The sequence below is a fragment of the Glossina fuscipes genome, unplaced genomic scaffold (genome assembly GCF_014805625.2).
Source record: "Glossina fuscipes isolate IAEA_lab_2018 unplaced genomic scaffold, Yale_Gfus_2 147, whole genome shotgun sequence".
Classification (NCBI taxonomy): Eukaryota; Metazoa; Arthropoda; class Insecta; order Diptera; family Glossinidae; genus Glossina; species Glossina fuscipes.
The window spans coordinates 3,281,052-3,291,088 of record NW_023998490.1 but is presented as its reverse complement, the minus strand read 5'-3'; the positions used below and the strand labels follow the sequence as shown (position 1 = coordinate 3,291,088).

Here is a 10,037-nt window from a genome sequence, read left to right as displayed (position 1 = left end):
GACTACTATTATGCACAGCTTGAAACGTGGCTAGCACTATTTTGCTATTTTCTTGGCAAAAGAATAAGCAAAACAATCGGTACAATCAAAAGCCGGTTTCTATATATATTTGCCACATAATGATAAATGCAGTTATATATATATATATATATATATATATATGTATATATACGTTCTGCTGCCGCAGGGATTTGTGGAAAATGTGTGAACTCTGTACATTAAAGTGACCATTAATCTGCTTAACCTTTGCTCAGGACATCTACGATTTAGGGCTAACGCCATCCAAAGCGTACCTAAAAAATACTTCGGAATATCGAGTAAGGAAAGAATTTTCTTCAAGTCTTCAATATTCGGAATATTTAAGCAGTGCTATACACTAAGCTGGGTAGTTTTCTGTCAATGTGTCAATTCTATTTCGATTGCAGAAACTCGCCATGTAGATCTCGTATAAGATGTGGAAGATCCAATTGCTGGTTGGGTAAATGGTATAATGATATGCAATATTCTACTGAAAAACGGTAAAATATGTGAAAATATTTGACTTTCATTGTTCAACTTTTCTTCGTTCCTGACGGCATTAATCATTAAGCGGACGTCCGTTGTTCGCGTAAGAAGTGAGGAAAGCGAAAGAAATAAGGAGTGGATTTGGGTCCTGTTCGTAGGTGTTTCGTCTTTGCCTTTTAAGCACTCACTTATAGTAAACTCTGGCGAACTGAGATTTGAGCCAACGGTCAATGACTTGCTATTTGCGATTCTTATCTACTCGGCTACTCATAGTTAATGAGTCCTTTTCCGTAGCATCCATGTGGCTTCCCAACCATGCATACAGCTCTTTCTTTAAGGCCAAGTTTACATGGCTGTTAATATTACATATTATTAATAATTTCTTTTTTATACTATGGAGGTGTATTTGTTTTGCTAAAATATTGGCAACATCAAAAAGAAAGCTTCTGAGCTGAAACTTTCTAAATCAATTTAATCATGTCCGTCTGCCCATCCGCCTCTCTGTGTAATGTCTGTAATACGAATTTCCACTGCTCTAAATTCGGGGAAAGATTCAAAGGCCGAGTGTGCAGGCTGATATTAAAATTGGAACAATTGGGCCAGCACAGCATAGCCCGAGACCACCTCTCTTTTTGAAAAAATATGAAAATCTATGGGTGGTGCTGTGACATCTGTACAAAATTTGAAAAAATCCGACGTGCTTACGCAATATTGTAGAATATTGAAATTTCATTCTTTTGTCAAAACGTTTGCAGCATTCAGAAAGAAGCTTCAGAGATCCTGTAAAGTCTTCACATTATCGATTAGTGGCAAATGTGAGCCGCTGTAGACGTGCTTAGTAGTCTGTCCATTCGTGTGCTTGTTAGTTGGTCCGGCAAACGTACTTACGATCGTAAAAATATAAATTTCCATTTTTATTCAGATCCGCCACCATCATAGGATAAAGAAATTTAATTTTGTCTTTTTTAGAATAGCGGTGATGGTGACAAAAGACTCCTTCACGGCCTAGTATAATTTTCTGGTACTTTCTTTTTGTTTTATATATATATATATATATTTTTTTTGATAGTAAAACGGCTCGGTGATATTTATGTAATAGGTGTAGATTATATCGGAAATGGTACTTTTTTGGATCAATACCTAATTTAAAATAAAATTTTTTTTTTTAATCCTCCTCCATTCAATCTTTTGTTTCACTTACCTATGAATAGATAATATATGACTTCTTGGGTGCAAATGAATCACTCATGTATAATCCTGACCATTGCAAGGATATGTTTTTCTAAGAAGTCTAGGAAAACCACGTCTCGCCGATTAAAAATATTGTTTGGATTTTAGTGAGTCGAAATGAATTGAACGACGAATGTGTGAATGTGTTCTTTGTCCCTCCTAATCAAAGCGAGATTAAGGAATAACAAAGGGAACTGCATTTATCATAACAAATCGAGTAGCGAGTCGAGTCTTGATTGTTCTGTGACAATGCCTGTATATTTTGTCAAAAAAAAAAGATTTATCTACGAGACTTGAAAAGAATAAAAATAGCAAAAAGAAAAAGAAAAATCATTTGATAATTACCAATTCAACATATTTTCCTGCAGTAAAATATGCGGATGTTAGGTATAAGAGTTATTCATAATTCATAAATTGTGACACGAATATTTTGCTTGTTATTACCTAAATATTTCAAAAGCTGTGAAGATAAATTCGAATCTAACTAGCAAAAGCATCTACCACATGCCATAATAGAGCTATGTTTAGAATTAAGGTGTAATTGGATTTGGAAGCCTGCTCCATCCAGATTAGCAAAAGTAAAATGTTTTCATGAACACCGCACGAATCTATATGAAAATACCTTTCAAATCTCTGCTCTGCTGGGGTCTTTACAGAGCCCCGTTAAGGTATATGGTATACGGCACTTGTCTCTACTATACATACATACTTTAGTACCTCATTTAATTATAAATCAGAATTTTTTTGCTAATAATATATGCTTAAAAGTTTGAATGAAACAATTCCTTAACTACATTAGAGTAAGCAGTTTAATGTAAAGTGTTTTTCAGTTCAAAGTAAACAAAGCCATGAAAGTACAGCGAAGAATATCAATCCGAAGTAAGCAGCAAAATTAAATAAAGTACACAGTGTAGAGTACCTTTAGGCTGAAAATATTAACAAGCGAGCATAAGTCTAAGCAACTGTATATAAATACAGCTACTTAAAAAGTAGGGTTTATCGAACTGATATTCTGCGCTGCGGCCACAGATATGGCAGTCTTATCTTCTCGGCTGTCCGGTAGCTCAACGATTTAAACACGCAGTTGGGCCATATTTACAACAATTCCACATATAAAATTCTATTTTGGAAAAGTAATTTTGGGAATAAAATTGAACTTTTTAATATTTCGTTGACAAATAGCGTTTTGATAGGTTACACAAAGATGGAAAATTTGTGAGGAAAGTGAGCACTATTCAACCTCTTCCCCTGCAAGCAACATCCAATTTTTAATATTTTGTGATGAAAAGTGCAACAAAATTATGATTTAATATAAATAGGTTTACTGTGCTTGGCCACGACTATAAAAGCCCATTTTCGAAAGCCCTCTCAAATAAAGATTCCCCCGAGAAGAAACTCGTGTGAATTAGTGTAGAGTGTTCAATAATGCTTAAGGGTTGGTGTTGTCTTGCTCGAATATAACGTGTTATTATTGTAACAATCGTTTGTGAACATTTGCTTAGGTCAAATGATTGATTAGACGATCACATCAAATATAAAAATAAAAACACTTAGGGTAAGTAGTTGATTTTTTTTTTTATGTCTCCTGTATTCGAAGGCGCAAAGGGGTAAGGAAGGTACAGAAAGATGTTAGGAAGAGTACGGTTTGTGTTCGTTTGATTCAACCGTGCACACATCAGGAAAAGAGCACTGTTGATATATTGTTCGAAAGGCGTGCAGTATGATTTTAGAAAGTCGAGACGCAGTAGTGCGTCGTACGTACGACATGTAGACAATTCCAGAAAGAAAGGATGGGAATATTGAGAAAGACTTCTTATCCTCTTAAAGGAACACATTTCTGGACAAATCACTTTTATCCCTTTTATCTGAGCAGGTAATTTTTTTTTTATTTATTTTTTTTATGTATATTTGACCACTCACTCGTTTTGTATTCGTGTAAAAGGGCGACGGTTGCAAAGAAATGAGGGGAAATGAAGGAGATGACCAATCCGGCCTCTACCTACACTCGTTCTAACTACGACGAAAGAAAACTCTACCGCATTGAGATTTAAGCTCGCGAACGTTGACTCGATACTCGCGGATCTACCAAAGTTGCCATTTTGTTCTATTTTTCTATACGACGTTACAGAACGAATTTTACAAAAGTACAATAACATGATTAAGCTCGTTATTTTACACTTTGGATTAGATGTAGAAGTGTAACTAAGTAAATCGCATTTCAGTATGGCATTTGTTTCCGTTATAATGAACTAGTCGATAGAACTCAGTAAAGAGTTTTTTTACTTGAAGAAAATTTACGAGTGGAAACTTAGTTAATATCTTACCTGATAACATGTAATTTGCTTACGAAAATCACTTGAACATTTTTTCTTATCCTTTAAAGTTTCTCATTTTTTTTGTGAACAACGTATGTGTCTTAGCACAATTAGATAGTCTTAGAAGTTGTTGATTAGATAGTCGTACAATAGTTGTTGAAAATTGCGCAAATAATTTTATATTTAACTTATAGACAACTAGAATAAAGAACATTTTCTATCAAATATCTAAGATACATTGTTTCTTGTCCTAATCTGAAAGAAAAAGCCATGTACGTCCATTTATAAAAAATAACTTTCATCTCCTACACCCATCAACGAGCTACTACTGATTTGTCATTCTATCTATATTTCCAGTGATGAAATTTTTCGAAACCATAAGAGAGTATATATATATAAGAGAGATTATATAGTAGATCTGATCGTTTAAGAAACTTCACACTAAAAAAACTCGAATACAGAAAAAATAATTGCAGTGATTTTCTCATGGAAGGGTTATATTTCGATCTTTGCTTTTGGATATTAGTGCTATTTCGTTTGGGGATGTAATTCAGAAATCGTCTCACGTGAAAATTGCAAAATGTAATGAACTTCTAGGTATGTCTTATAATTCTCACTGTAAAAACATGCAAATGACCTCAAGGCATGTGTACAGCGAAAAGGTCTTTATTCTATGAAAACTCGGCCTAGATATTATAAAATTCAGCCCAAGTCGAATATATTTTTATTCCTTAATAATAATATATTTTTGTTGCATATTGTTAGTGCTCTAAAAATGAATAAACAAACCTTTCGAGCAAACATTGCGTTTCACTTTTCCATTTAATACGAATTTTTAAAAGAAATAATTAAAAATACCATAGGGACAACAGAGACTAGTGACTCGAGACACGGCCCACCATTAAATACCGTACAGCAATTCACTTAATGCAATTATCCATATAACAACTTTTTAAAAGCGGAAATACTCGCAAAAGTGGTCTGATCCGGACCGAAGTCACGACAACGTAGCAAATTTCAACAAAACAATTCAAAAATTGCCTCCTATAGGTTGAAAGCAACAAAACACGAGGGACAAACGGATATGCAAGTTTAAATCGATTCAGCAGCCGTTTCTGAATTCATTTTGACCCGTAGCTTGAGCACAAATTTACATGGGAAGACATCAGACGGACTGAAGGGCAGATAGGTTAATATCAATTCAGACTACGATCTTGAATCGATCGATATAATAAAAGGAGAGTCTACATTAAGCCATTCTGCGTGTTACTTACGTCTGCACTAACTTAATATGCCCTATACCACAAGTGGTGTAGGGTATAAATATGCCTCTATATAGAAACAAGATATAATTTTTGTGTTCTATAATGAAAATAAGAACTGTGTTAGACAGTGTGGTGTAGGGTTAATAACCGCGCCCGACTATAATGTTCTCACTTGTTTTTTATACCCATCATTGACGGATGAGGGGTATATTCATTTTGTCAAAACGTTTGCAACGCCCAGAAGGAAGAATCAGGAACGGCCCCTTGATCAGCATCAAATTCTAACTTGATTTAAGCATGTCCGTCTGTACGTCTGTGTAATGTCTGTTTAGCAAAAAAATTGGAAATTCTTGCAGGCAGGTAGATATTGAAAATGGGCCGCATCGTTCGAAGGAAACGTCTACACCATCATCTAAGCTGAGAACACCTCTGTTTTTCGAAAGGATTAAAAAATTGTTTTTTTGCTCATTACTCATAAACTATAGCAAATAATTACACAAAAATTTGAACGCATATTCTGTGGGCGATGTTGTCACAGTTGTGGGCAAAAATGGAAAAAAATTTGACCCGCCTACCCAAAGTTAGAGTGTATCAATATTTAAATATTTCTTTCAGTATCTTTATAAGGCAAAGAAACAAGCTTCAAAAACCCTGTAAAGTGTACAAATTCTTGGCCAGTTTCAAATTTGGAATGCACCTAAACTTGACCGCCTATTCGTCTGTCCATCTGTCTCTTTGTGTAATTTTGCAGCATTTGTGATAAGCATTCCCCCTTTAGCGAAAATGAAGATATCGTCTACCAGTTTGCAAAAGAATTTGGAATGGATGTAAACTTTTCAAAGGACACGCCTACAACGCCGCCATGCCTATACAACAAAATTTTTTATTTTGAAAATAGAAGAAATCAGGTGCGCTCACTCCATGTTACAGAGCATGAAGATTCATTTCTTTTACTTCTTTGGTCTTTTTTAGGCTAAGGGTGGTGGGTAATAAATATAAGAGGTGTAACTTTGGAATAGTTTAAGTCACTTCCAAAATTTTTTGCGAATTTGTACTACTACACAGTTTCGTCGGCAAGCAGTTGTGCAGACAAGCAAGCGGACATGCTTAGGTGTATTCCAAATTTGTAGTTGGCCAGGAATTTATATATAATACTTTGTTGAAAAGAAAATCGCATTTTGATACACTATAAGATTGGGCAGGCGCGGGCAATTTTTTTTCATTACAAGTGTTACAGGATCGCCGGTAGGATGTATGATCGACTATAGCAGCCTTTCAAGAAAATAAATGCTGTTCAAGTGACTTTAATTGTTCCTACCTCCAGCAGAGACAATTGTGACACAGCCAAACGTGTTGCGGATCTTTTCTCTTAGTAAGTGACGACAATAGGCTCACATCAGAAAATGGGATACTTGTGAGTGACTTTTTTCGATTAACATAAAAATAAACTAAATGATTATAGGGGAGAGAACGTTACAACAACAAGAACAAAATGTTATGTTAATTAAAGAATTTGAGATAAAGATCGAATTATAATTGATTAATACAAGTGTTCTTGTTTTCCATTAGTTTAAACAATCATTTTTAGAGAATAAAAATTTCTTGCGAGAAACACAAGTCTCCAGCAAAGAAGGTGTTTCTCAGTAGCAAGATAAAGTTACGTCGCCGACAAAACCGTGACCATTTAATAAGCAAGCAGATCTTAGTGCTTGCATCATTATAATACATCGTCTCACGTCGGTTCCTCGACACTTTAACTGCATTTGACTTCTTCCGTCGATGCAGTGAAATCGTTTCAACTTGATTAACGAAATTTGAGGCGCATGGAAAAATGCTCTTTTTAAAATGGAAGTAACAAAGCGTATCTCATGAATTATGGAAGAATTTGCCCCAAAAGTCAGTTGAACTTATGTCATCATAGGAGAAAACTTCCGCATAAACCCGTGCGATTTAAATGAAAAATTCATATTGAATTTTAATCACAGTCTATATACAGGCAATAACACAACAATAAAAAAGAAAATGTTCATCGATTTACACTGATTCATATAATATTGTCAACACATTTTTTTTCAAATAAATGAATATTTTTGAAAGACAATATAGAACAGCATTAAAACATGGACAAATAGTACTGGTCTTTTTCTTTCCTCCCTATACCTGCAACCTTTCTTAACCACTATCGTGCACAATGCTTGTTCAAATTAAAAGGAATAATTTTAAAAAATTTATATGTGTACAAACAAAAATAAAAATAATAAATAACAAGTAAGAAAATAAAATTCGATAGTGACCGAATTTTTTATACCTATCACCGTGATTTAAGAACAAAATGAAAAGAACAGCATTTTCATGCTTTATAATAACGGTTTTGAAAAAAAATTAAATTTTGATACGCTATAATATTGGGCAGACGTGGCCAACTTTGCCTATTTTTTGTACAGATACTACAGCATCGCTCGTGGGATATATGATTAAATTTTTATAGATTTATTTGTTGTAGTTTGTGAGTAATGGGCAAACAACCAATTTTTGAGCTGTTTTCACTTTACGTAATACTGCAGGCGTATTATCCTTCGAAAGATTTGGCCGATTTTCAATAACAAGCTGCACCCAAGAACTTGCAATGTGAATGTGTCCCAATTTTGAAATCGATAGCTTCATTTTTGCGTCTAGAAGAATGACAATTCACAGACGGGCAGACGTCCTGACGGATATTCTTGAATCACAAATATAAAAATAAATTGTAGGACATCTGAAGAAGAAGTTGCATAACAAGTAAAAACACTATAGTCCCTACAGTTCAACACCCTACAGTAAAAAGTTGTCCGATCTGCACCATTTTCAATAGCGTTCGTCCTTGGGGTGAATATAAGTGTACCAAATGTCATCCAAATACTTCAATTATTGCGGCTTTTCGGTTGAGCACTAGAAAACAAGGCGGGCAGGCAAGTTTAGATTGATTCCGAAAGTGATCCTGAATCAGTCGATATAATGAAAATTTAGTGTATCTCAAGTCCTTCTGGAGATTGGGTATATCCGCACAACGTTAACATACTTGTATTGATGCAGGGTATATGAAAAAATAACAGGAAGGAACTATACAAAAATTTGTATTTTAGATGTTTTAACGGGCGTCTTCTTAAATACAATTGTTAGTGGTCCCCTTTCTTCAAAAATTTCAAAATACAGTTTATAAATTAACCAGTCATACTCTGAAATATGTTTAAATTTTTGTATCAAATCTTCTCGCCACTACATTTTTACGTTTGTCACCATTAATTTAAAACTCTTGTTATGATCTCAATCAAGGACTAAAAAGTCCGAAAAAGTTTACATTGTGATACAGTTTTTAAAATATTGCCTGCTTGCCGGGAAGGCGAAGGAAATCGACTAATAACTCAATGAAGGTCGGTTCAAACCGCAAGTGCGGTAGAGCTCTCAACAAAGTCAGTGCTTTAAAATTTCATTCTTAGAACTGAGTTTTTGTTTTGTATTCATGTAGGATGCTGCTTGATTCTTTGATTATTTTTTCTAACTAGGAACGTAAGTTTCCAAGTTGACAATATGGCCATATAACACTCATACAGTTTAGGGGTAGATTGCTTTTGGTAACACAGAAATATTTTTTTTAACTTTTAGTAACAAAATGCTTTCTGCTTCAACGCGCCCTTTTTGAAACCGGCTTGTAGAAAGGCAGTCTCTTGGTTCTAAAACGTTCTTAAACGGTCCTTATGATTGTCCAAAAAACTCGATTAACAATTGAAAAAAAAGAAAGTTTAGACTAATTTTGCGAGATTTCCGTTTAAGGTACAAAATATTTAACTCACATACACTAAGTTAACAAAATTTCTGTAAAGAATTTTATTTAAAGAGTCTACATTAATTTCCATCAAAAGCCTATCGTTGAATAGATTTCGATAAAAAGACCCTTTAGCTAATCTATTGTGAATAGAAATCTATTGTGATGGTCTGAATTTAAAACGATTAAAATTTACCCGGCTGTCTGTTTGTAAATTTATTCATGCCGTTTAATAGACGAAATTGTTAGCTAATGTCCTGTAAACTTGTGTCTAAATATCATTTCATATTAAGAAAAAGCACAAAGCGAACGTTGGTCTTATTTTATTTTCTTTAATGATTTTTAATTAAATTAATATTTATTCAATTTTAACATTTTTCGATTTTCATTCATATTTCTTTTCTTTCAAATGCCCATTTTATTTGAAAACTTTCACTTCTCCTAGGGAAATTTGAAGAACTAGAAAATTTTTTTATTTATTTGTTTATATATTTATTTTTGTTTGTTTTGCGTAAACTCTGCAAATATTTTACTTTATTATTTCTTTATATTTATATATATTTATATCTTTTCTATTCTATTCTATTTATTTCTTTTTTCTTTTGCATTTGGTTGTGTATGAGCGCACACGCAATACGTAAAACATAAAAATCGGAAGGGATATCCGTATTAATACTAAATGACATGATTTTTCTTTGCCTTTTTTCCGTTATGAATGTAATGTACAACGACGGCATTCGAAAACTAAAATGAAAACATTGAAATTATTGATAACTTTACGTCAAGTAGACGTTGCGAGTAGCGCACGCACCATTAGGGGTTAAGTTTACTTCGTATACGCGATGTGTACGAAGTTTTTCTCTTATTCTTATTCTCTTATTCTACTAGTTTCTCTTATAACCCAAAATGCAACGTGTAACC

General features: G+C 33.8%; 1 protein-coding gene across 2 annotated transcripts in view; it reads right to left on the bottom strand.

Moving 5' to 3' along the window:
* Positions 1-9,442, bottom strand: part of LOC119641152 (sex peptide receptor) — a 134,706-nt gene extending 125,264 nt beyond the window's left edge. For both annotated transcript variants that reach the window (XM_038039651.1, XM_038039652.1), the window contains exons 1-2: positions 9,313-9,442; positions 4,059-4,304 (exon numbers count right to left, since the gene is read on the bottom strand). The gene's annotated coding sequence lies outside the window, so the exon portion shown is untranslated. The remainder of the gene's footprint in view (positions 1-4,058; positions 4,305-9,312) is intronic.
* Positions 9,443-10,037: the final 595 nt, after the last annotated feature.